Here is a 27,718-nt window from a genome sequence, read left to right as displayed (position 1 = left end):
TTTCCATCATAACTGAATGCGGAAGGCCAGCTCATCTTTCGTTTCTAACAGCCCTAGAATAGTCTCAGGCTCAGTCTTGCCAGCTCACTGCATTTTCTTTTTATTGATCAGAATGATCTTTTGATTTACATTTTTTTTTTTGGTTTTTTGAGATTTACATCTTGTTCCTACTAAAGTCCTTGGATGCCTCTCTGATGACTTCATTTCTTTCTCCCTTCTCCTGAAGGTCATTGATAACTGTATTCATTATTCTTCTCATTGCTGTGACCAAATACCTGACCAGATGCAGCTGAAGAGAGGAGACATCTATTTTGGTTCCCAATTGAGGGGATACAGTCCATTATGGCAGGAAAGCATCATGGTGGAGCTTGTGGCTGCTATGGCAGGAGCATGAGGCTGTATCCTCATATCTTGGCAGACCATAAGGTGATAAAGTTTATGTCCATCTAGCTTTCTGACTTTTCCTCTTTTAGTTAGTCATGGAATGTTGTCACCCACATTACAATGGGAGCTCTCTCTGCTGTTAATCTTCTCTTGACACTCCCTCAGAAACATTCCCCAAGGTATATTTCCTTCATGATTCTAAATCTTATCAAATTGTCAGTGTAGAATATCCATCTCATTCACCCAGCCAACTTACCCTTCAGACTTACTCTTCAGGTTTCATGTGAAAACATTTATTCTTTAGGAAAGACTGTGTTAAGGCAATTGTAGGGTATGTTCTAACTTCTACTACCTATTGTCTTAGTCAGGGTTATTTTTGCTTGAGGAAACACCATGACCAAAGCAAGTTGGGGAGGAAAGGGTTTATTTGGCTTTCACTTCCACATCACCATTCATCATCAAAGGAAGTCAGGACAGGAACTCAAACAGGGCAGGAACCTGGAGGCAGGAGCTGATGTAGAGGGCATGGAGGGGTGCTGCTTGCTGGCTTGCCACTCCCAGCTTGCTCAGCCTGCTTTTGTGTAGAAACCAGGACAAACTGCCCAGGGTGCCACCACCTGCAATGGGCTGGGTCCCCTCACATCAGTCACTACTGAAGAATAATACCCTACAGGCTTGCCTGCAGCCTGATCATGTGGAGGCATTTTCTCCGTTGAGGCTCCCTCCTCTCCAGGGACTCTCGCTTGTGTCAAGCTGACATAAGCTAGCCAGCGTAGTGTTTCTACCAATCAAAATCCAGATGTCAGTGGCTGACATTATTTGAGTTTCACCAAGTGCTTTCTGTGTGTTTTGAACTCAATACACACATGTTACATAGAGAGGGGAAGAATAAAAGTTAACATTACAATTTCAATAAACTATTTGATTTTTCTTATGTTACTATCCTGCAATACAATAAAACTAAGCTCAGTGCTAATAGTTTCCTATATAATCTCCATCTTTTAAAAATAAGGAATAACAAATATAAAAAGAAATCAAATGCACAATTTTGACTTATGTAAGAATAGAAAAATAGTTTTAATTCCATAAGATCATGTTAATATTTTATATAAAAAATACTATTCTTAGTAAAATGTTTGAAAATCACTGTATGTGGTTGGCACTATGGTATTTGCAAAAATTAATTTGTAACCTTTCTTGAAACAACTAGGCCTGTCCCATGTACCCCAGGTCTCTCCTCTGTCCCTTGACTTGCCAAACAGAGTCTTAGCGTTCAAGTTTCCGAGAAGCTCTTCCTTCTACACGACTCCCTTTGCCTGGAATACTCACTCTCACCTTCTTTTACTTTATGGTGTGGTTTCACCTGTCTGAGATCTACATTACTACACTGTTTAAATCATAAACCAACATTCCTGGCGACACCCTGTAAGCATTGCAGTTCGAATACAAAGGTATCCTGGCAGCTGGAAGCCAAGGAATACCACATAGTCACACCGCACAACAAACCTCACACAAGAGATTTATTGAGAGGGAAAAACCCAAGAGGGTGGTTGCCTCTGCTCAAGCAAGAAACAGCAGCAAACTGAACCGGATGGAGGGCTAATATAGAGCTTCTTGGGAAGGGGGTGGAACTTTTCAGGATAGAGATTGATAGGATTTCATGTCCAGAGACTGGGCTTTTTGCTCTGCAGGATGGGGGTAGGGTCCAGCAGTTAAGGCAGTTAGAGTGTTCCGTGGGTGGAACCTGACAGTTAGAGGTCCTCAGGGGAGGGGCCTGGCCACTTGAGTGGCTTGAGGGGCTTATACACCCCACTTGAAGCTCCTCTTTGCACTCATCTGCAGACACCTTCAACCATGTTCTCATCTGACTCTTTGTCTGTCTCCTGGAAATGGTGCTCCGCCCCAGGACAGCACCTCCTACTGGCTGCATTGCACCTCAAGGAACCCAAAGGATGCCTAGCAAATGTCAAGTGCTAAGCATCTATAAGCATCTATCACATGCTGAGGGTAACAAGAGTTTCCAACAAAATAATGCAACAGAGGATTAATTTCTGAAGCAAATTGTACTTAACTACCAGGGGACTTGGTGGTTATTTTTGTCTCTATTAGAAAACACTTAGGGTATGAGAAAGCTCTAGCTAGCTCTGCCTCTGCTGATTGTTCCTCCCCTTACCTTGGCATCATAGTGGGCTGCTGCATAAACACTGTGTGTTTGTACTCAGGGCAATTGTCTAATTCTTTTGAAGTCATTATAATTTACCAATGAGAGACGAAAGGTTGCAACATCTAATCATTCCTATATTATATGCTAAAATGTGCACAGACACACACAAGAATACATATGCTGGAGGTGCTTTTATGTGACACGGTATGGCTCATCTTGCCAAGGCAACACTGACATAAACTGTATCTAAATAATAGATGGATGTATATATCAAAACAGCAACTAGCCAATTAGCATTCCCGTATACTGATTGACCTGTTTTCTCTGTCTCCTTTGATTTCTTTTTTTAATTCCTTTTGTCTAAATACCCTTTTCTTTCCATGTGCAATTAAGTGATTCAGACATTTTTCTTCATGATCTCAGTTCTTTTTAAAGAAGGTAGCTTTTTATTTATAAACAAAATTAACCTAGCATGATTTCTATATTTAAAATGAAGTCTAGCTATTTACACAAAATAAAGCTAATACAGAATTTTGGGACATTTGTGCCTAGATGAAATCAGTTAAGTGAATTGTCTGTTCCTAATTAATAAAATCCAATGCCTGCAACAGACTTCGATCTAGCATTTATTTTTCCTATTCATTCTCATTAATTTGCATTTTACTTAATGAGCATCATGAATCTTTTAATAGTAGTTATACTGTACTGTCCTATTTCTATTTTTTAAAGCTAGACTTCTAATATTTGAAGTTAGAAGGAAATATTTATCCAGTTTCTTCTCACTTTATAAATACTGTATCTGTCTTGGCCAAAAGATGGTTACCACCTGTTCTACCTATAGGAAGCCAAAAATACCAACTCCAACCAATGATTAATAGTGATAAGCAGAAGGAAGCAAAGATTGGGATTTTTGGACAGTCATATTTTGCTCAAAATAAGCAAGTAGTCCTCAATCAAGAATTCTTATTGAATTAATTAAACTTTAAAAATTTTACTACAACTATTTCAAAAATTCAGAAGAATATTTTCGGAATGTTAAGGCTCAAAATTCCAATTTGTCATAAACGAGAAGAGAAGCTGCTGTGGTATCAGGGACCTGTCTTCACTGAGATGCAGGAACCCACATAAGCTGCCTTCATTAGAGAAGCCCACGTGATATGAGCTGAAATCTCAGCAGCTGTTGAGGCTAGAGCAGCGTCAATTTCTGGATGATAGAGCTTCACCAAGGTAGATATGGACTAAAACAAAATAAAACTCCAAAGTTCATCTTTTTTATCAAAACCCTGCCAACATTTGAAAGAAGTTAACAATGATAAGACACCGATTAAAAACTTTAGAGGATTCAGGGCTGAGAGGGACTGAGCATGACATTTGGCATTTAGCCAAGAGGGTGAACAGAAAGATCCAAAAAGGTCAAGAAAAAAAAATAATCATGTGGAAAGATCTAGGTGCAGTGTAGGTCCTGTTAGTTCTCATTACAAGGAATGGGTGTGTTTCTATGTTCAAGTTTTTGTGTGAACTTTTCTAATGGATTACCTAACTACCAAGGTTAGCATTTAGACCACTGCTATTCCCATATCACATTGGAAATGACCAGGGACTTCCAATTTCAACTGCAGCTCTAGGAGACTGTCTGCTTCCCAAATTCTCTCTGCTTGAGTGAATTTCCTCACAGGTTAGAAAGTCTGAATTCTCTTGCTTCCTCTCTCTTTGACTCTGAACCTGCAGAGTAGACAGACAGAAGCACACAGAGGACTAAATACCACAGCTACTGGAGCAAGCATTTACATATGTATTAATAGAGGGGAGAAAAAACCACAACAATTAAATTATATACAGAGACATCCTGCACACTGAAGAACATATGCTAACAGACCAGGAGAAATGTGGCCAACACTTGCTCTGACTTTTCCAAGCCCACATGGGATCCAGTGAGAGCCCAGCAGCTTTGAAGCATCCTTTAAGGAAGAACCTGTTAGGCTGTGCTTCTGGAGTTAGTACCACTCCCAGGGTTCTCAGGGGATGCTTGTCATCTGGACAATGAGAATAGTGCTTTCAAAGTGTCTAAGATGCTAACAGAAATATCACTATAAGCACTTCTACAGCACCCGTCTTTATTATGATCAAGTAAACATGTAGCTAATTTCAAAATTATAGTTGAATCTCTACCATGGCTGATGGTAAGATACCAGGGCTGTTACTCAGGGCCAGGGCTCTGGAAACAACTCCATGCCGGTGTCTTGGGAATCAGTACTTGTTTAAGTGACTCTCTAACGTTTCTGGGTTTCTGGACTCTACAAAGATGTCTAGGCTCAAAGACAGTGTTAGATATTCCAAGAATAACACCAATTTGTTGTAATTTTAAAAGCTTCTATTTTATCAAGAAAAAAGAGAACTACTTAATGTTTGCATTTTGGCTATATGTAAAGAGAGCAAACAGTATGTTTATCTTATAGATGTGTTATTCAGCAAAACTGGCAATTTAGTTTGTACCATTAGTATTCTTTAAAGTAGCCAAATTATGTTTATGAACTCAATTGCAGCCTTGGGTGTAAAGGTCTACAAAGACCACAATTACCGCTGGAAATGGGAAGAATAATCCAAATGAGGACAGATATTCCTAATATCAGCAGCTGCTGGGTGGTTTTGGTTGATATCACAAAACTATGAATATGATGAGAATTATTCCTGTGGCTACATACAAGCACACATCTGGAATATATAGGCTGCATTAATGTACCTCAAAAGCCTAGGATGAGAGCCTCCTCCATTCTTAATAATTAAGGCAGAGAAATATGGCCCCTTTATAAGATAGTTTGAAGGAGGAAAGCATGAGGGTTAGAATTACTGCTTTGTCATACTGAGGAGCCATCTTTAGGTCAGTGTTTTAAGAAGTATATACTCCTTACTGTAACTGAATGACTGAGTGTATTACCTGCATATCTTTGTCTCATGTCAAGATTGCTCATGTCTAAAGCTTGGCTTTGGGCAGGCCATCAGACTTCTCTGTACTTTCCTTGTCTATAAGATGTGGGTAGAAATGATAGCTTTTTGTGAAGGCTAAATGGTAGTTATTTTTGGCTGATTAACAGAACTTCATTAACTATTAAAATTATATTTATTGTTTAAATTGCATTGACAATTAGGGCATAAGAGATTTTTTCTTATATAAATATACATTAGTGAAACTGAGGCAAAATGCAATACTATATTTTCCTGTGTGCTATAACATAGAAGACTCTATAGGAGGGCTAGAGAGATGCTTGGGGCTAAGAGTGCTTTATGCTCTTGTAGAAGACTGAAGTTTGGTTTCCAGCACCCACATCTGGTGGCTTACAAATACCTGTAATTCAAGCTTCAGGGAATCCAAAACTCTTTTCTGGATTTTGTAGGCATCTGTACTCATATGCACATACCCATGCACAGATACACACACATACATATAAATAAAAGTATCTTAGTAGAATAAAAAGGAATCCATGATAGGCAATGCATTTATTTATCTAAAATGGAAACATCTTGGAGTATAGTTCCTGTATTTGGGTGTTGTGCACTTTTTGTTTCATTGTTCATATCTATGAAATGGTAATAAAGCCTCCAGCCATATCTTGCATTTCCACGGGTGTAATGAAAATGAATTGTTCTGTGCATTGCCCCAACTGTTTTAAATAAATACCTTATAAAACATAAAATAAATCATTGTTACATAGGGCCTTTTAATATGATATTTAAATTTTAAATAACATAAAAATGTTTTCTGGTATTACCATGTGATACTTACTCATATGCTGCACACATTAGTAGAATTATACTATACCTAGTCTACCTGGTACCCCCGTTCTCTGTTCTCTGCAACAAAAACTAACTTTCAACCTTTATAAACTTTGTTTTATTTGTTTCTTTGAGGAAACAGTTTTATTTCACACTCTAATGCAAAAGTGAATTATGTTTATAGAACCATATATCCTAGAGATTGTAGTTTTTCAGAATTCTGGGTTGTTTCTAAGTTGAGGTCCTCAGAGTCCTAAGGAATCAGGCACAGATCCCTGTGGGTCTCAAAGGAGCTTGAAAGGGAGGAAACAGAAGTGCAAGAGAAGAACAGAATTTGGAGAAAGATGGGGCCTCCCCTTCTGACATATGGGTGATAGATAGATGGTAGACAGACATGATTTGTTAGATGGATGACAGATTGATAGATTGAAGATAGATAGATGGTTAGACATATAGAGAGACGATTAAATAGAGAGTAGGTAGATTATTAGATAAATGATAAATCAATGTATAGATACATGAATGACCAGATGCATAAATGATTGCATGGACAGATGGACAATTGAATGGATGGATAAATGGATGGGATTAATGATGAATGCATGGATAGATCATTAGATAGATAGATAGATAGATAGATAGATAGATAGATAGATAGATAGATAGATAGACAGGCAGATAGGCAGCCAGATAGATGATGGATGGATGGATGATTAGATAGAAGGTTAGATGATGGATGGATGTACATGGACGGGTGAGTAAAACTCCTCATTGGTGGAGTTGTTTCCCACTACTTACTATTACACACACACACACACACACACACACACACACACACACACACACACACAAATACAGTATCATCTCCTTCTTTGTCTTATGTGTCAGTGTCTGTGGGTTAATATAACTTGAGTTAAAGATTTGGCTGCTTAGTAGACTCACCGCTCCATCCATCCCTAGTCTCCAGTTTGAAAGAAGAGGTAAGTGAGATTAAATAGTGACCAGGCTAAACCAGTGAGACTCACATCCTTCAAAACGAAGTTTGAGCCTGACTTTTTCAAGTTTTATTATAATATCTTTAAAAAGAAACATGAATTGTGTATCATGTTTTAGTTGTACTGGTTTAAGTGGGGAGTGAGAAACTGCTGAATTAGCACTTGGACCATTAAATTAAAACTGGCTAGTCAAACAGTGACTAGCATTTGCATGTCTGTTACAGTGATGACCTTCTGAACAGCTTCCCTTTCCCCAAGCCCTGGAGTTAATTCCTTTGTGAGAAGCTCTAGGAAGATCAAGGGGTTTGGAAAACAAAAGCAAAGAAATATGCTGTCTCCTATCTGTTTGTACATAGAGGGTTCAAAGTGGGTTTGTTTACATCGTGTGTCTTGTTGATATTCTGTTTGCTTCTCAGAAAAGAGAGTACTCAAAAATGATTATATAATCATGCAGATAGGGGTTTGCAGTTGTGAATGAGCCATTCTAACAGAAGGACCAAGAGAGAAACCACATCACAATGTTGAAGTATATTTGTTTGGCAAGTGTCTTAAGAAGACTTGAAAATAGAACTCTGTGAGATTTTTCTGGGGGAAAAATTAAGACCAGGACATTTCTGGCTGTTTCTGGTGGAAGTTTCTTAATAGTATCAGATAAAGCAAGGGTACGGGCAGAAGTGGGTGGGGCATTAGTGTCAGATAAAACAAGGGTGTGACCAGAGGTGGGTAGTGTGAGGATGGATCCTGGTTGTTCATTTTTCTTACCCTTGACCTGTCTCTGAAGGCCAGGCTCTTTCCCCCACTTAATTGAACTATATTGTGAATGAAAAGCAGGAAGAAACAGGATAGATTCAAAGTACACCCATAGTGGCTTGCGACGGTGAGCAGGAGATCAGCCAGATTAAGGCTTCAGAATGAAAATTTGGGCACTCTTGCTTTCTCCATTAGCAAAACTCAGTCAATACTCGATTTTAGAGTAAAGCCTGGGGTGTTACAAATTGCTTTCTTTTTTAGGATGAAGCAAAATTAAGAACAATATCCCACCCCAAGTCTACACTCGTTATTTAAGACAAGAGACATCCCTGCAAGAAACAGGCACATTTTTTCATTGTAATGTGGCTTGCCTTCTGTTTCTTCCATGAGAACAATTTACTCATGGCTGCAAATGCAAATTTTGGGTGTCATGTATTTGAACACTAGAGACCAGAAAGGTTTTAACTGTTGCTATTGGTAATTAGCTATTTGGGGACAGGAACTAAGACCTCATTTGAAGCTCACGGCTGTTTCCTCTCCACCTCACATACAGTCAGGAGGTCATTTCGGCTACTTTTCTTAGTACTTTTCTTTATGAAATGGTTTCATTTATGGTGTTATGTGAGTACTCAAAACTTTCTGGAATATTTGAGTTTCTGCATTTTGAGCTATGGCACTAAGCCTGTTCTCTACCTTGTAGTTTCTGAAGCTTGAGATGTATGCTGTAGCATCTTTGATGTGACTTGTTTACACCTGATTTCAGTTATTTGGTTTTTAATTATCAGAAATACTATGCATGGGGCTGGGGAGATGACACCGTGGGTAAAAGTGCTTCTTGTGAGATCTTGAGTTCACGTCCCAGAAAACAGGGGTGATTAAGTGCACACTTGTAAACCCAGTGCTGGGCAGGGGCAGAGCAGGAAAGACTGAGGGTTACTGGAACTTTCTAGCTGCCAGCCTAACTCCAGGATTTCTGAGAGACCTTGTCTCAAAAACATCAAGGGGAGAGTATTAGAGGAGGGTACTCTGTCCTCCTTCTAGGGCCTCTGCAGGTATTTATATGCACACACACACACACACACACACACACATACATACACATGCACACACGTACACACATATCACATATCACACACATACACATACACACAGAGAGATACCATAATGAAAACATTCGAATAACATAAAAGATGAACAACTACAGAAATCACCAAAGCAACTTAGAAAGTGTTAAATTTGGGTTTGTGGTTTCAGAGGGGTAGAGTCCACGGTGGTGGAGCAAATGCATGATGGCAGGAACAGCTGAGAGCTCACATCTCCATCCACAAGTAGGAGGCAGAGAGAGCAAACCGGGAATCACACGAGTCTTTTGAGATCTCAAAGCCCACTGCAAATGGCATTCCTCTTCCAACAAGGCCACACCTCCCAACTTCCCCCAAACAGTTCACCACCTGGGGACCAAGTGTCCAAATACAGGAATGGATGCGGGCCATGCTCATTCAACCATTCGATCCCTGTCTTAACTTTTGTCAACATCTTGTTTTAATTGGTCACACTTTTAATTTTCTTCAGGAGGAAGATTCAGTATCTATGATTTCAAGTCACTGTAGACAGCAGATGGCATTAGGTACCCCGAGAAACCACCTACTTCCTGCTGGCCACAGCCTCAGCATTTGCAAGCAATAGATTCTCACACTCACGTGTGCTTACTTGAGATTTTCTTCTTTTTCCTTGGAACATGTTCCTCCAAATTCCACTCAGCCATTAACAAATACTAAAACAAAGCTTACTATCAAACTAGACACCATTCCTATGACAACGTGTAGTGTAATGGAAGAGGAAGTGAGCTCTAGAGTGAAAATCAACCCTATTTATGCACACCTTCAGATTTTAGGGAGATATACTTTTTATTTGTCCATGTCTGTGTCTTAGTTTGTGCATATGAGTGCAGGTGCCTACAGAGGCTAGACAGGGCATCAGGTCCCCTGGAGCTGGAGCCTCCCTGTCTGGGTGATAGGAAACAAACTCGGGTCCTCTGAAAGAGCAGGAAGTGCTCTCAACCTGGAGCTATCTCTGCAGCCCCAGTGAAGACAAAAAATGTTTCTTCATCTCAGCTCCTTCACCCATAACATGGGGTGATCACTGTCCTATATGGTAAGGGTGTTGTGAGGGTAAATGAGATGGCGTTTACAGTATACTCAGCTGCATCAACTTTGGTCCTGGTTAGTTTATTCCTAGAGTAATGATAACCTGGATCTCATACTTTTAAATGATCTAAAATAGACCCAGCAGCTTCTTTGGGCTACCAAGTCATTTTCTCGGGTTGCAGAATTTCTGTTCTGTAGAGATGACAACGCTCATCCACGTTCATGATGGAAAACTTCTTGGGGAGCCCAAAGACCTCATGCCTCATATAACAAAAAGATTATGTTTTAAAATATTTTTCATTTTTTTTTCAAGACAGGGCTTCTCTATATTGCCCTGACTGTCCTGGAACCTGCTCTGTAGGTCAGGCTGGACTCCTGCTCACAGAGTCTTTGCCTCATGAGTGCTGGGATTAAAGGTGTGCACCATCACCTGACACTTTTCTTCATTTTTTGAGGCAGTGTCTCATGGAACCCAGGTTGGTCTAGAACTTACCATATATCCAAGGGTGACTTTGAACTCTTGTCCTTGTTGCTTAAATGCCCTAACCAGAGATTCTGGGCTTATAAGTAGAATGTAATCTGGGTTTTTTTTTGTGTGTCTTTGTTTGTTTTGTTTTTGCTTTTCAGGACAGGTTTTCACTGTGTAGCCTTACCTGTCCTGGAACTCACTCTGTAGACCAAGCTGGCTTGGAACTCAGAGATCTGCCTGCCTCTGCCTCCTGAGTACTGAGGTTAAAGGCATGTGCTGGGAATAAAGGCATACACCACCACTGCCCAGCTGCAGAAAGTAATTTTTGAAGGCAAAATTTTTCTTCATATGAAATGTTTACCTTCATTTCATATTACAAAAGCCCATATCTTTATTCCTATTAAAAATAAAGGCCATCCATTTCTCCATGTTCCCTTCCATGAATGCTTTGTTTGAACAGGGCTGCTATCTCTGGAGATGCCAGCTTTCCCTGAGGAAGGCAAAACCACTGTGTGGTTGGAAAATCATCCTATTTGGTGATGGTAAAGGGGATTCAATAGCAAGAATGGAGAACAGATAAAGCATCATAAGGCAGTCTCTACCTAACTCTCAACAACTCTTAATTTCTACTTTTTTTTTTTCAGTTTTGAGTGTGACCTAAAAAACCTGACTTTAAGAACATTCTGAGTTTCCTATCCATGGATGAAACTATGTTAGGTTCCCTGTGCTGGCAAATCATGGAACATTTAGCTTTTCTTGTCATCTCTGTCATCCAGCCTGATGTCTCCTGCATTTATTACATTGTACCACAAATTAACATTTCTCTCCTTTTAAAGGACAAATATTTTATTCCACGGATTACACTGTTTGTTAATTCATCCATTCCCTGGTAGACATGTGGGTTGCTGCTGCTGCCTTTGGCTTTATAGTTGATTCTTCTGTGTATCTCTTTGAAATCTTTATTTCCTATAGGTATGTATTTAGAGGTAGAATTCATACACCCTAGGGCAATTCCATTGGTTGTCGTGGCTTTTTTTTGCCTTATTATTATTTTTATTTATTCATTTTTTAGTAATTTTGACATCACAGTTATGAGACAGCATCACATTCTGGTTTTAATCTGCATTTCCCTAACTATGTGTATCTTTTAGTTTGGCCATCGATGTATCCTCTTTGGAATGTTTTTAATTGGATATCTGAAAATTACTGAATAGTTTTTATATTTTTTCTCTGTATAGAAAAGTCAATAATGTTTCTCAAAAATGAATAACTTCTGGCTCCAATTTTTGACCAGGATTTGAGTTATAGTGTCCACTAGACTGATTAGTTGGGTCAGTTTTCTGAATCTCAAAGTGAGACTAAATAATAGTAAGACTGTTCACCTGGTAGGATTATGATGCAGCTTTAAGATGTGCGAAACCACTCAGCACAGTAAAATATCAATTGTTTTATTAAATTTTGCTACTGAAAATATATTAGTGTCACTATTTGTAAAAACCAAATATATTTAGTTATGACGATAGCCTTTATGTGCCTTGAGTTTGTGTTTCTAACCCTGCTGCTGTTTGGCTTGGGATGTTCTTTTGTAATTACCTAGAAAGTTTTAAAGGCAGACATCACAGGAACTAGCTCAGCAGCTTTGCAGGACTGTTTGTCAATGATTAAATGAAGGAGGGGAGGCTTGCTTGTGTGTCTGCACCATCTCACACATTCAGTGACCTCTGTGCACTAAAAGTTTCACTCTGTGCCTTTCTCATAACTGTGAGGCAATCAAAAGTTGTTGCCCCCAACTCTGTTAGATTGATGTTTAAACGGCTCTTCATTCCCCAGGAAAGTATTGAGTGCAGGGAAGAGGGAGGGTTGAGAACAGTTCAGTTAGACCTCTGTCTTCTGTTGATGGCTAGACGGTCTACACAGGTGGTCAGGTCTGAATTGTTTCTGATTTTCTTTCTGACGTACCCTATGACATCAGCAATACTCTATTTTTACCATCTGTCTGTAAACCCTAGTGATGATTTTACTGACTAAACTGATGAGACTATTGCATGGTATTCAGAAGGTCTTTGTGAGTCTTTATTAATGTTTGGAGAAATAGTACCTACTAGAGAATGCAGAGCCCATGGTAGGATGAGGAGATGTGGACACCTTAGTGTGGAAATGTGGTCAATTATTCCAGAGGAAATGCTACCGGAAAAACACATCTGAAAATCTGCGTTTGTCTGCATGCCTGGTCTTTTTACTTCCACACTGGCTGAGGTCCGGGCTTGGTGCATGGGGCTGGTGGCAGCCCAGTGTCCATGAGCAGGGTCAGAGGAGAGGCTCCCAATCAAAATGAGAAATATTGGATTAAAAAAAAAAAAGCTAATTTGTCACTTCAGTCATTGAATATGAACTGAATAGACTTCTAACCCTTAAAATCCTTCTTTCCCCTCTTTTTATTGCCTGGAATCTTAAAAGCTTTATCATTTGCAGTCATAAAATGAAAATATACACCAAACCCTCAAAGGGTAAGTATGAAATTAAATTATATTTAGGCAGCTGTAACCTTTTAAAACGATCGGATTCCAGTTAATGTATTTCTTCCTGTTCCGAGTGCTGCCATGGTGTTTGATGGTGGGAAGCAGTCCAAAGGGCATTGGGAGATAATAAATTCACTGTAAATTTCACCCCAAGGCATGTCTCCATACACCAAGGCCTCCATTTAGCAAGGCTGACCTAAAACTCTTGTCACATCCAAAGGTCATTTAGGTTGGAGTTGGTGTGTCCCATCTATCTTTCCTTAATGTAAAGAGTGACAGTTGGAACAAGACAGAGCTCATAAACAGTCATCAGAATATGAACAAGAAGCCAGCTTGGGATTGGGAGGGGAGGATGAGGACAGGTCTCCCCTCTACAGACTGGCAGCTGCCTTGCTTCTTGCAAAGTCAGAGAGGAGTTCACCAACAATGGACTTTCTGGCCTGTATTTCAGAGCAACCCTGTAATATACAGGCAGACAGACAGACAGATATTCAGTCTCCAGCCTCTGTCCCTCTGTTCTTAAGTTCTCTCTGTAAGCGAGTCAGACCAACAATTTGTTCTTTTGTGCCTGGCTTACATCACTTAGCACATGGTGTTTTCAAGTTTCAAGCTTCGTGTTACCACCTGCATCTCCCAATTACCCATTTTTGTGTGTGGTGTGTGTGTGTGTGTGTGTGTGTGTGTGTGTGTGTGTGAGCACGCACAATGCTTACCACTGAGCTATGGCCACAGTCCTTCAATTTTACAGTCTTAAAAATGATTTCATTGTTTTCAAAGGCAGCATGCATTAACAAATGCTAAGCCTTATAGACACATATGAATTCCCAATCACTGGCCATAAGTAATAAATGTTATCAGATAGAGAAATACTTGGCAGTACTAAATACAGATTATGTAAGGTTAAATCCTTGCAAGTCTTTTTGAAGATTAAAATAAAAAATCTTCTCATGAGAGCATGGGATGCTTTTCTATGATGTGCCCCAAGTGTCAAGGACAGTGCTTGACACAAAATGGGCACCCACTACATGTCTGCTGGAGGAGGTCAACATAAGGTGGGAGTGCCTCGTGTTGATTAAAATAGTTGATTATTTCTCTGGGTGAGGTTGATTTGATGAGAAACGTGATGTGTGCCATTGAAATGCTTGTCGGGATCTGAAAAGATAATGAAAATTGAAATACAAAGGACACAGAGTTCTGTTGTAATGGTGTTTCCCTTAATTAGTTGAAGTTACTCATATTCTGAGTAGTGCAGATGGCTCATGTTTGCTACAACAGTTTTCAAAAGTTTTAGGAAAGTTAGAGTTTGTGAGCATGCGTGGAAACAGGGACTACAGATTTGTATGATTACATTATTAGTGGGACTTACACATAGAGACCAGGTCTTTAACTGAATTTGAGACAGTACTGGAAAACACATGCATAGGTGATCATGTGATTGGCTTGGGATCTGTTTTAAATCATATATGTAGTAGTGGTCTTTTAACCGCCATACCAGCTATAAGTGCGTTGTTGGAGGTGAGGCCGAACTTGCGGGATCTCTTCTCCCAGTTACCTGCAGGTTGGTCTCCTAGAACAAGATGTGATTACCACTCTCCTTCTTCCCTCACCGGCTGTAGCTGTGGACCCGCTTACGTAGGCTTCCCCTACACACTGTGAGCTTGACAAGCCTTTCTGTCCACTAGTGTGTTCCGCTGATACAGTCCTATCAGCTTACAGTGCCGCTCTCCATCTCTGCACCGGTTCAGGAACAGGCCCAGTCTGCTGCCCCATAACATCACTCTCCTTTGTATATCCTCCCGAAGCCTTTCTACCATGAGGTACTTACACGTTTCCAGTGGTACATATGTTTGTGACTATTTTTTGTTTTTGTTTTTGTTTTTGTTTTTCGAGACAGGGTTTCTCTGTGTAGCTTTGCGCCTTTCCTGGATCTTGCTCTGTAGACCAGGCTGGCGTCGAACTCACAAAGATCCGCCTGCCTCTGCCTCCCGAGTGCTGGGATTAAAGGCAATTTGTGACTATTTTATTAACGACTTTCTTGTTCCACTTAAGAGTTCTGGGAGCTAAAGGGTTGAACAGCGCAGTGCTTTCTAAATCATTCCGATGATTAAGGAAAGACAATAATACACGTTTGTAGTTTCCCTTACATTTATTACACTTCATTAGAGAATATTGGAGACATTTATTTTTAAATTAAAAAGCGAAAAAGAAAAATAAACTAAAGCATTTTTACTGGCAGTAGCCAAGAGGAAAAAGGCAGATGGAGGATGCTGGGAAAGTTTCTCTTGGGTGCGTTTCCCTTCTTTCCTGTCCTGTGTCCTCAATACCGAGGTTGTCACCAGTGCAGCCTTCTCTGAACCCGTCTCGGTTACCCTCTCTTGCTCTCACATCTCGTCTCAAATCACACAGACCCCACCCGTGTCTGAGTGATGGTGCAGGGGCTCAGAAGGCACCGTGAATAGACAGAAGGCTGTAAACAGGAAAGGGATTTAACCGCAGCCGTGGCTCTTCCCTGGCCCTGGACAACACACTTCCCTGTAACGTCTCTGTGCCTCGATGTCTTCCTCAGTGAGATAAGAATAATACCTACTTTTTAAATTGGTTGAGAAATTTCAAAGGATGACCCTTGGACCTGCCACAGGGTGAAGTTTAGCTGTTTTGCTAATTATCACCGCCATCCATCCTTCTGTGTCTACATGAAGTCTGAAATATACAGTTTCTTAGTGTACATATACAGAGAGCCAGCACTAATATTAGTATGCAATATTTTCTTACATAAAAGTTTATAAAAAAGCAAAAGGGAAAGAAACAGTAAATAGCCATCCCTAGGAGGAAACTTTTTGTTTTTATTTATTTAAACATCGCACATGTTGTCTCCTTATGCTAGAAAAGAAATAAGGCGGAAACTGAAGAGATGTAGGCGCCAGCGTCCTTTTTCAGGGTCAGAGTACTCCCAGTCGTGAAGCATTTTCTGAATCTCTCAAGCTGTCACTCATTGTCCATAGCTTATGGGAGAGTGTTGCAGGAATCTTAACAGGTCTTATTAACAAAAACAAATCCAGGCTGGGTATTGGGGTGAACGCTGGAAGATCAGAGAGACAGAACAAGCCACAGCTACCCCACCTTGCCAATTCCTCAGCTGATCCTGCTTCCTCAGACCGGAAGCCTCTGAGTCCTCATATCTGAATGGATCTCAGCTGAACTGTTGCTCGAAAGCCTGAATGCTTAACCAGCCAAATGCTTCTAGTTCCTGGTTTTCACGCCTTATATACCTTTCTGCTTTATGCTATCACTCCCTGGGATTAAAGGCATGAGTCATCATGCTTGGCTGTATCCTTGAACACACAGAGATCCAGAGAGATTTCTGCCTCTGGAATGCTTGGATTAAAGGCGTGTGCTACCATTGCCTAACCTCTATGTTTAATATTGTGGCTGTTCTGTCTCTGACCCCAGATAAGTTTATTAGGGTGCACAATATTTTGGGGGAACACAATACCACTACAGGAGAGTCCCTTGGTTACTGAGTGGTATTGACCACATTTGCAACTTTACATTTTTATTTTGTGATTATTTCACTGACCAGATTCCATTGGCCCTCAGGTAGGGAACCTCACTTTGGTCCCTCACAACAGAGGGAGGCACGTGCAGGAACATGTCCTCAAGTGCCCTCTGCCATGTGCTGCTCACCACATTGGCTTTCTATTTCCCTGATGACTTCCTTGTGCCTTGTCAGATTTAAGGACTTGGGGTGCAGTGGGGGGCCGTGTGTTGAGAGTCATTTAAATGAATAAAGGCATAAATGATAAAGACAATAAAACAGGGCTGGAGAGATCACACAGCAGTTAACAGCACTTAACTGCTCTCTGGAAGAGGACCCAACTTTGGTTTCCATCATCCATGCTGAGCAGCTGACAGCCATATGTAACTCCAGCTCCAGGGAACTCAGCACCCTCTTCTGGCCTCGCTGGGCACCAGAACTCATATGCACATTTCCATATGGAGAAACACACTTATATACATAATTAAAATTTAAAATTAAGGGAGCAGTCAAGAATATATACCATTCCAGAGTTTTCCCAAAGAAACTTCGCTCCCAATTTGATGAGTTAATAATGTCATATAATGGAAACCCAATGTAAGAATGACTCAAATGTTGATATCTCAAGTTGTTGAGCATTTGAGGAATTATTGAAGTGGTGTGAAGCTTTGTATCCATGTCAGACATATAGAGTTGTTACAGTGATCTCAGAGTAGCAAAACTTGCCACAAGGAGTCAGAGTCACAGTTCTTACCCTTCTTCCCATCCCTGCATGTGGTGCTTCAGCATGCCTCCAGAGCACATTCTAAACACATGTGTTCTTACATTATATAAAACAGTATACAGTTTAGTTTGGCAGAAGTGGACACTGATGTTCTTACATTTTGTAGGAATGGTATGTTTAATCATTTGATATCTGCTGCCATCCCACCGTCTGCTGGGATAAAATGAGTGATGGTCCTGAACTTTGCCAAACAGAAGTATTTGCTTCAACAGTCTGTTAGATAACCCCCAGCTTTCCTATATCAAATTATGAATATTTGAGAGAGCCACAGATTTTTATTTTCCTCCAGTGAGCAAGTCTTTCTTTCTTTCTCCTTTTCTTTCTTTCTTTTTTTTCTGTTGCTTTGAGAGGAATTTCAGTGGCATTTCCCACAAAATTAAAGTCATTGAAGATGAAGCGCCATCAGTGATATATAGAGATATGAAGAGCCCCTGGCCAGCGTCATTCCTACCTTGCCAAATGGAGATGTATTTACTGGTCTGTGACCTCAGGGATGGAAACAGAGCTCTTGTTCTCAATCAGTAACGAATAGAAAGTCTGGAGCAGCATAAAAAGGGTCAGTCGGATAGGTCATGCGTCATACGGGGAGGCAGATGTTAGAACATATTGTGATGGGTTATGTGCAGAACGGGAAGGTGGCTTGTGGAGTAGAGCAGGGAAGGGAGGGGATGTGAAAAGATCGGGTGGCATTTCCTAGTGTGACTCCTACAGGAGTGTATCTAGTTCTTAAGGAACTGTTTCAATTGTAAAAGTCAAAATGAGCTTTCTCCTAGCCATTTGAGATGTATTAGTGTGTAATAAAATGAAGAAGGCAGCCTTTAAAGGGACAGTGCATTCGAATCACTTTTTTTATATGTGTCCTTGCCTGCAGCAAGAGTGACAGGGTGACAGCCTCTTGCCTCTGAGAGATCCTATGGCTTGAGGACGTTCAGAGGCCTCCTGAGTTTTCAGCAGGATGCCATTTGTACACCCACACACCAGTCCACTCTTCATTGGTGCCTCCCTATTCCATCCAGCTCTCACAGCTCATAAAACTGAATAGAATAATAACAGTTGGATATGTATTACTAACATTTAATGAAGCAGCTAAATAATACAACTTACGGCTTGTATTCGTGAATTCACAGCATCATTTTTTCTTATGTTTGGGGTATGGTTTCACCGTGCAGATTGATTTGCCTCAGCCTGTTTGGTGCTGCCACATCCAGATTCATAAAAGCTTCTTAATATAAAACCACACTATAAGCAGATAAGACCTCTGCCACATCTCAGCCTTTCCAAGACATTGCCATCCAGGTGTGGTATTTATTTTTGAGAAGTGAGCCATGATAATATATTATCTTTTTTGAATTGTAAGAGGTGAGGGTCTCCCTTCAGACATACAGCACTCTGGCTTACCAGCTGATGAGGGAAGGTCATCTCCATTGAGGACTCGGTAGCCTCTCTCCCTGATGGCTTGTCCTGCTAACAAGCTGGGCTCCTGTCTGGTGCGTTCACCTCATCAACCTCTTGCATGACCTGTTGTTAAACTCTTACCCCAGCATCCCCAGCTGACCCAGCCATCGCCACAATGGCTGCATCCCTCCTTCACATGGAGAAGTCTCCTAATATGTCCTGTGCTTGTTTGCCATTTCAGCTTAATGCATCTCTCCCCTGTCCACCATTTTCCTTAGGAATTGTGTCCAGGGTCCCCCTTGAGTACATTCTGAGTTGTTCCTTAGAGAGTTGAGTGCCTCAGATGCTTATTGTACCATATGATATAGATCAGAAGGAAAACTTAATCATTCTATTGCCATACTAGTTATGATTTTTCAATAACGCCTATGCCTTACTATGAAACTAGACTCTTATACCATTTATCTAACACATTTTACTCTTCAAAACGAAAGTCAAATGTATAAAGCATGCTTTTAACTCAACAACATGACAGCCCAATTTTATAAAAAAAGAAAATATCTCAATGCATATTTTTCCATAGAAAACAAGAGAGTAACTATTAAGCTCATGGAGAGACACACAGTAAATTCAGAGACACAGTGCCATGCAGTGATCCCACATACCCAACCTTGCTAGAATAATCATCCTTAGGAAGGCAGGAATGGAACTGGAGAGAGGGCTCAGCTGTCAGGAGTACTGGCTGCTCTTCCAGATGGTCTCAGTTCAGTTCCCAGCACTCACATGGGGACTCACAACTGCTTGTCACTCCAGTTCCAGGCTATGAAACACTCTCTTCCAGCCTTGAGGGCACTACACAGATATAACAAACACACGTACATGCTAGCAAACACTAATATACTTAAATAGAAAACTATTTTTTAAAAACACAGTAAATATTAAGTTCTAATGAAGACGCAGAGGAACTGAAATCTCAGATATTGCAAAAGAGATGCAAGAGAGTTCAGCCACTGTGGAAAATAAACGGCACTCTTAAAGTAAACACGAACTTGTATGACTCATGTTCATATGACTAAGCAAATCCAGTATTAGAAACTGGGTAGCCCAGAGTAATAAAAACACACAAAGACTGGCACTGGAATGTTCACGGCAGGATTATTCATAACAGCCTAAAAATAGGAAATAAAAATCCAAGTGTCCGTCAAGTGGCTAAGTGGATAAACAAGCATGGTACATTGTGATTTATCAAGGGAAAGAATCGACTCAGCCACAGTGATGTTCATCAAACATGCAGAGGTGCCAAGAGCACCGTGCTAAGCAGAAGAAGCCAAATCTCCCTAGCTTTAGTTTCTTCTAGCTTTTTCCCAGTAACAGGAACTGCAAACCTGATTGACTCCCCAGCTGGCCTAGCACAGGGGTATATTCTGTTGCATATGGAACAGTGTTCAGGGTTTATTAGCATGTCCTGTTGCATGAGGTGAAGTATAAATCAGTGGTTTTGTGTGTGACAGGAGCATTCTGGCTTCTCTGTGCTTGCCTTGCTGGGGCGGTGGGCTGAGGAGGCTGTGGCATTGTCAAATGCTGTCTCTCCCAAGTCAGTCCCAGTCAGTAGGGAGTGAGGCCGTTCTGACCAGGAGCCTCCTGCCTTCTACAAAAGAGACCTGAGGTTGGGAGGAAAAGGGTCCGTGTGGCCCCACACCAGGGGGGTGAACCTTGATCCTCAACCTGACTGGATAGAGAGATGCCGAGGAATTAATGAACTATATGTTGCTGGGTCTAGGGGGCATTTCCAGAGATAATAGATCATGCTCATATCAATGGATTAGTTCCTTGATAGGTGGAAATATGACAGCATTTGGGGGAAGTACTGAAAGGAGGAGGAGGAGGGGCCTTGTCTGAGGAAACAGTGCCTGGTGGCAGGGGCAGGAGAGCGGTCCCTGACACAGGCCTCCGCTTCTGTCTTCCCTCACTTCCTGCTTCCTGTCCACCTTTGTGTACAGAAGCCTCTCTAACACAGTAATCCCCTGCTCTGATGCTCTGCCCGCATGTGTGAGCTGACCAGTCATGCCCTAAACACTCTGAAACCGCAGCTCACAGTAAATCCATCTCCCCTGGGTTGCTTATGTCAGATTTTGTTTATTTACTTTGTACCCATAGTGACAATGAAGGATATTTTAATATGGAGCCAAGACAGCAATAATCTAGTGTGTGTGTGTGTGTGTGTGATATATACAAGTAAATTTGCCATGTTTTGTCTGTATGATACACAATGACCTGGGTTTGTCATTGCCACCACTGCCCCCCTCAAAGATTATTCAAATCCCTAAATTGAAGAGAAGGGGCACCAGACCTCATTACAGATGGTTGTGAGTAACCATTGTTGGGAATTGAACTCAGGACCCCTGGAAGAACAGCCAGTGCTCTTAACTGCTGAGCCATCTCTCCAGCCCCACTTCAGGCTGAGGATTTGGTAGAGGTAAGATCTCCAATGGCTGGCTGCTTTGCTTCTCTGATCCTTCAGCATTTACCTGGATATCTGACTCCGGGTTTTTATTAATAAGACCAATTAGAATTCCTGCTACATTAAATGCTCACACCCTCCTACCCCATCCCCGGGAACCTCCATCCCATCTTCATATTGATAGCCTAGAGCTTTCCCTGCACTTTCTATGAGAAGCCTCACACAGCCGTTCTTCCATTTCCTCTGCCTTACTGGCTCAGCAAAGCTGGGGCCCCTCAAGATTCCTATGTGTCATCACTGGCTGAATGATCTTCCATTCCTTATCTCTGCCATAGTTTTTTAAACCATTTACCCTTGAGAAAATTTGCGGTCATTTCCACCTTGGACCATTGCGACTAACTCTGTTTAAAATGTGGTTTTATATGTGTGATCAATTTTTTAAAATCCCGTTTTCAGGTATTTTTCATAAACAACTAGGACTTCGAAGTCATACACTAACTCTGCTTTATGTACCAGGGATGAGATACAGTTTCCACAATAGGAAGGGCCATTTAATATTCCTACCATCCAAGTCAAGTTTCCCATTTCCTCGCACCCTTACCAACAATGTGGCGCTCTTTGAGTTTCAGCTCAAGATTTATCTTTCAAATTGTATGGTGGGGGGCACATGTGTGAGAGGTGTACTGATAGACCAGAAGAAGTCCACACCCCTGCGTCTGGACTTACAGGTGATGGAGAGTCTCCTCACATGGGTGCTAGGAATCAAACTCAGGTCCTCTGTAAGAGCAAGTGCTCTCAATCGCTGAGCTATTTCCCCACCTCTTAATTTGGGGGAGTTGATAGAGGCTCCCCAGGGTGTGGGGATTTGGTATCTCTTATGCTCTTGAATTTGTCAGGATGGGAGAGTGGAACATAAATTGCTAGCCTGCCCATAGTGATGCATAAATCCTAAGTGTTTATCCACTCAGCGTGTGACTTTTTACTGGGACTTTTGCTGTTGCTGTGTTACACATAATGTACTTATCAAATAAGTTAATGTTCCCAGTGTCGGAGAAAGTCCACGCTTAAATTGAAGTTGCTTTGATAATTTTCTGAGGAAACATGACAAATAATAATGCAGAAAGCACATTTATTCACATTGAAACCTGCTGGCATGTTTTGAAAGATTTTCTCCAGTACATTAGTTTCTCTTTAAACTCCACATTTAAGTTACATTAAGAAGCAGAAATTAAGCCATAAAGATAATACTTATGGAGGCTTGAAATTGCTTTTGGTTTTTGTTTCTGTTCACAATGCCATTCCATGTCCCTTCACTTAAGGAAAGGAAGGAAAGAAAAACGTGGAAAATTTCCTCCTGTATCACATTTAATTTGGTGCATCTGTTCAGGTTTACTTTACACTGGGTATGAATCCATTCAGAAACAATGCATCACAAATAATAGTTGAAAACACGATCATCTAATAGTCTCTGTCCTAAATATTTACCATATGCATGAAATGTTAACATACAAGGTATGTATGTATTATGAATACGCACATGATTGTGAATGTGTGTGTGTGTGTGCATGTGTGTGTGTGTGTGTGTGTGTGTGTGTGTGTACATCATTTTTTTTTAAACAACTCAAATTTCCCCATTATATGCATCTATTTGACCTGGAAGACAGTATCAGAAATATTTTATTTCTATGTTAGTTTTTAAAACTTAAGTCTGTATATTTGCTTATTTTCTATTTTTTAATGAGTAGTACTTATCTGGAGTGATGATTTTTATTAATCATCAATGACCACACAGGATGACAACTTTATCCTGTATCCACTTAAACCCTTAGGGAGAATTAAAGCAACCTCTTTGCTCCCATCTGATTAAAGAGTAAAATATTAAAATCTCACTTATATTCACTTGTAGCATACTTCATTTATTCTAAATATTGGTGTTTGGGGAAAATATCACTCAAAGAATAGGATTCTGCTTTGAAAGATCTTTGTAAGTGGGCTTGGGAGAAGGCTCAGCACGTACTGCTTTTACAGAGCAACCAAATTGTATTCTCCACTTCAGAGTTAGGCCGCTGACAACCACCTGTAACTCTGTCCATCTCTAGGGGGTCTGAAGTCCTCTTTAGCAGCTGTGGTACCACAGTCACATGCACATACCCCCATACAAACACAGACATACACACATAATTAAAAATAAAATGAATGTGTAAAAGTCCTTATAAATATTCACTTAACAAAAATTCTTCAGTGGCTTTAACAGTCTTAGGTTCTCCATTCATTTCATGGTCATATAAGAGTTACCAAATGGCCTTCAAGGGCCACCGTACTTTACACACAGCATTTAAGAAATTCTCCTCACAAAAAGAAACACAGATGTTTCCTGTGCAGTGTGATGTTGAATTTTGAGGAGCCATGTGAAGAGAAAAGAAGCTGAAGGGAAGGTTGAGGAGGCTTGCTCCCCGGGCTCACGTGGCTCTGCCTTCTCTCCCCCATCTCCGCATCCATGCCTGAAGTAGAGGGAGGTAGTGCATCGAAGCATCCTTTACCTTAGGATTCTTATGATGCTTGGTCTTGGGAAATGGCTGAGTGCAGGGTCCTCACTGTCTCATTTACCTCCATCCAGATTGACAAATATGTAACCAGATGATGAAGTATGAACAGAGACCTATATCCATGAAAAGGCAATAACATCATTTTAGAAAGCTCTCTCACCTTTGGGTCTATGCTACTTTGAGAAAGCAGTGGATACAAAGGCATAGGCCCTGCCTTCAAGGGGTTTACTAGTCACTGAATAGGTTTGGGAAGGCACATCCTGATAGTTATTTTTGTCAGTGCCTAGGGTTTCAAATCCAGATACTCCAGATGGCAACTAGACACCAGGCTGGTAGCCAATGGGAGAAGCTGTGTTGTGAGCAATTTGGGGAAAATATGCTATTAGGGAGAAGTGGCAGGAGCTTCCTATCAAATGAATGTGATGATCCAGCTTAGAATTTAAATTGGTTGTTATTTTGTCAAACTACTCTATGGTGAGCACCGAAAATTTTGTTTAGCATGTCTAAAGTGCATGTCATCATTAAGAGGTTGGAAATGTGTACTGCATCTAACCATGGAAGACAAACCAGGTTGTCCAAAAGTGTTGAACTCTCATCTTACCCCAAACACCAAGCTAAGTAGTGGAGGTGAAAATGTCTGTCTTTATCACCCTCGCCAAGTTCCCATCTAGTACTGGATTGCTAGAGCTTGACAGGAAAGTCAAACGCCTGTAAGTGACCTGTCAACCTAACGCCTGACCCCACTTCCATATACACACACCAGGGGGTATAATAAAATGGCAATTAGGTTTGGCTGGCCAGGGTGCATGCAGTTCAGCTGTCGTGTGGAGAGGCCATCATACTCTTGACACTTTGAAAAGTGTCTGGGACTGGACATGTGCTCAGTAGTAGAGCACCTGCCTAGTGTGCGTCAGCCTCGGTTCAAGTACTTTTGCTCTAGGAAGAAAAGAAAAAAGAGGGAGAAGAGACAGAAAACTGGAAGAGGATGGAGGGAGAAAGAAGACGGGAGGAAAGGGTGGAGGAGGACAGAGAGCAGGGAGAGGAAGAGGGTGAAGAAAGATGAAGAAGAGGGGGAGATTTTGCCCTTTCAAGGAAGTCCCTGGTGAGAGGGACTGGCCAACACTTTGCTGTCACATTGCAGGATGATGAGACAGCCCCTCTGTCTGGTTTCCTTTTTTTATTTTCTCAAAACAGAAGTGTGATCCTTTGTCTGTCTCACAGATTTATTACTGTACACAAACATATGACAAACAATTGCATATTGTATTTTAAAAATGAAGACGTCAGTAAATTATGTTTTGGGCCCACTGTGCTATGACGTTCATATTATTTCCTCTTGTTCATTTTCGCATTAGTGATGCCAGGTCAGCTTCCTAGGCTCCAAAGTGTCGCAACTCAACTCCGATGCCCTCACAGCAGACCCTCCGGCTTTGTCTTGGTTCTAGTCAATCTCCACTTACTTTGTTCTCATTCCCTGGCCTTCCCATGCCTGGAATTTCAGTATAAATTCTCTTGCCCATATTTTATGAGTGTCCACAGGAAAGCTGAGCCTCTGAACCCTGAGCTGCTCACTTCTCCGGGTGATCACTCAGTATGAGTCACTGGCTTTGCTGTCCTTCTGTGCCCACCACCCTCAGGGCCCCCTTTACAATAGGGAGCACATTCCTGCTCTCCCATAGACAGTTATTTAAACTACACACTTAGATTTGTAGATAACACCCAGGTTTGCATTTTTCTTCGCAGGGTCACAGGTAAAATGAAACATGTGATAGTAATTGTACTTCTGTGAAGGCAGCTTCCATGTTCCTTCCAAACATCAGAAACCGGGAGAGAGTAAGCCTCCCTAAGATGCTCAAGCTGGAGGCCTTTTCTCACTTGCCGGTTTATTGAGACTGCGTGGTTTAGCGTCACAGACACACCTCACTCTTTTGTTTTGATTTTTTCTTTCAGTCTTCCTTCCTTCCTTCCTTCCTTCCTTCCTTCCTTCCTTCCTTCCTTCCTTCCTTCCTTCCTTCCTTCCTTCCTTCCATCCTCCCTCCCTCCCTCCCTCCCTCCCTCCCTCCCTCCCTCCCTCCCTCCTTCCTTCCTTCCTTCTTTCTTTCTTAATTGCTTTCATTCTTTTTGTCTTTTTCTTTCTTTCTTTTTTTTCAAGACAGGGCTTCTTTGTGTAGCTCTGGCTGTTCTGGAACTTGGTCTGTAGACCAGGCTGTCCTCAAACTCAGAGATCTGCCTGCCTCTGCCTCCCGAGTGCTGGGATTAAAGGTGACTGGTGACCCACTGACCCACTTCACTATTATCTTGAAATTAATGGTGGGAATTTGTTAAATCCTTTACAGGTTTCAGCTCAACAGATCATTAAGAAAACTTAAGATTAAAATATTAACTTCTTATTCCATTTCCCTCCTCTCTTCCTTCAAACTCTAACAAGAGAGATTTTTAAGGAAACACTATCATAAAATTGATGATAGTCGATCAATTCCCGTCCCTCTGGCATTCGCAGTGCCGAGTTTGTTTGCATGAATGCATTTGTCCCTCCACACAGCTCCAGAGCCTGGCCTGGCTTATCCTGCAGCCCCTGTGTGTAATGTGATGATGCTTTCCTTCAGTGGCCATTGTCTCTTCTGCCAGAGCTGTGGGGGAAGAGACTTGATATTCACCCCAGCTGTATGCCGTCTGACTTTGGACAGCTTTTCAGTTTGAATTCCAAAGCATGTCTTTGGGTATCCGGACCCTGAGAAACCCCAGTTCCATTGTCAAATGGTACGGACAAATGCTTGCATGAAGTGGGGCAAGGGTGTGTGCTTCTTCAGTGTTCAAACACATCCAACGTTGGAGGATTGTAGCCTTTTACTTTAAGTGGAGGCCCTGTAATTTTGTTTTTTGTTTTTATGTTTTGAAAGTTGCAAATATGCCCATAATTATCAGTAGTCATTGACTCAACTTTTAGGAGTAATTGACCAAGTTTTTTAAATGTCTAATCATCATTTTTTAAATGTCTATCATGATAGATAGATAGATAGATAGACAGACAGATACCTTTAAAATATAATGATAAGATTTTTTAAAACATTTTGGTGTTTACATTCAGATGTCTAGATGCCCCATGTCATCTGTATTAATTGGTAAAAATTTCACTTTTATTGCATACTAAAGCCAGAAATGTGTGTTGTTAATACATATCTCTAGTAGTAACAATCAATACAATTCTTTTCAAGGACACAATAAGCAATGCTATATAAAAGTTACAGAATATAATATGATTCTGTGGCTAGACTGAAAATTTGTGTATTTTTCAAACTCATAAGTCTGTGTATTCCACTAGGCATGTGTGTAATTTGCTAAGTAAGCTGTGTCCTGAGGACACAGTTACACTATAAATAGCCTCATAGACAGCGCAAAATGATGACAGAAAGAATCAACCTTTCAAATACTATGAAACAATGCACAATTTTTTATCATTATCAGGAGAAATATATCAATTATGGATTTAAAAAATAACCGTAAACCCTGAAGTCTTTAGCTATTAAGTGAATTATTATTTTATTCTTTATATAACCTAAGACTTAAGAATGAAATACTTTTTCTTGGTTGAAATAAGAAATGTTATTATTATCCCAACACATAAAAATGTGATGGGGGTGATCAATATTGATGATCTAAATGTGTTTCAATATGGAGGTTGCTGTTTTCTCTGAGTGTGTTTTATGTTATGTCACATGTAAATAAGATGTTGTCCTTGTCACCAACTTAACTTTCCTGTTTGCATTGTGGTCATGGGACCGAGACCTGCAGGTGATG

The 27,718-nt window shown here is 40.8% G+C and overlaps 1 protein-coding gene across 11 annotated transcripts in view; it reads left to right on the top strand.

Moving 5' to 3' along the window:
* Positions 1-27,718, top strand: part of Sox5 (SRY-box transcription factor 5) — a 1,002,153-nt gene that overhangs the window by 895,973 nt on the left and 78,462 nt on the right. The window contains exon 1 of one of the 11 annotated variants that reach the window (XM_042274307.2): positions 3,612-3,775. The exons of the other annotated variants lie outside the window; for them this stretch is intronic. The gene's annotated coding sequence lies outside the window, so the exon portion shown is untranslated. Of the gene's footprint in view, positions 1-3,611; positions 3,776-27,718 lie in introns of those variants that run through there. 11 annotated transcript variants of the gene reach the window in all.

This window comes from Peromyscus maniculatus, chromosome 3, assembly GCF_049852395.1.
Source record: "Peromyscus maniculatus bairdii isolate BWxNUB_F1_BW_parent chromosome 3, HU_Pman_BW_mat_3.1, whole genome shotgun sequence".
NCBI classification, from domain to species: domain Eukaryota; kingdom Metazoa; phylum Chordata; class Mammalia; order Rodentia; family Cricetidae; genus Peromyscus; species Peromyscus maniculatus.
Note: the sequence above shows the minus strand (reverse complement) of the source record. Positions and strands in the feature narration are given on the sequence as shown.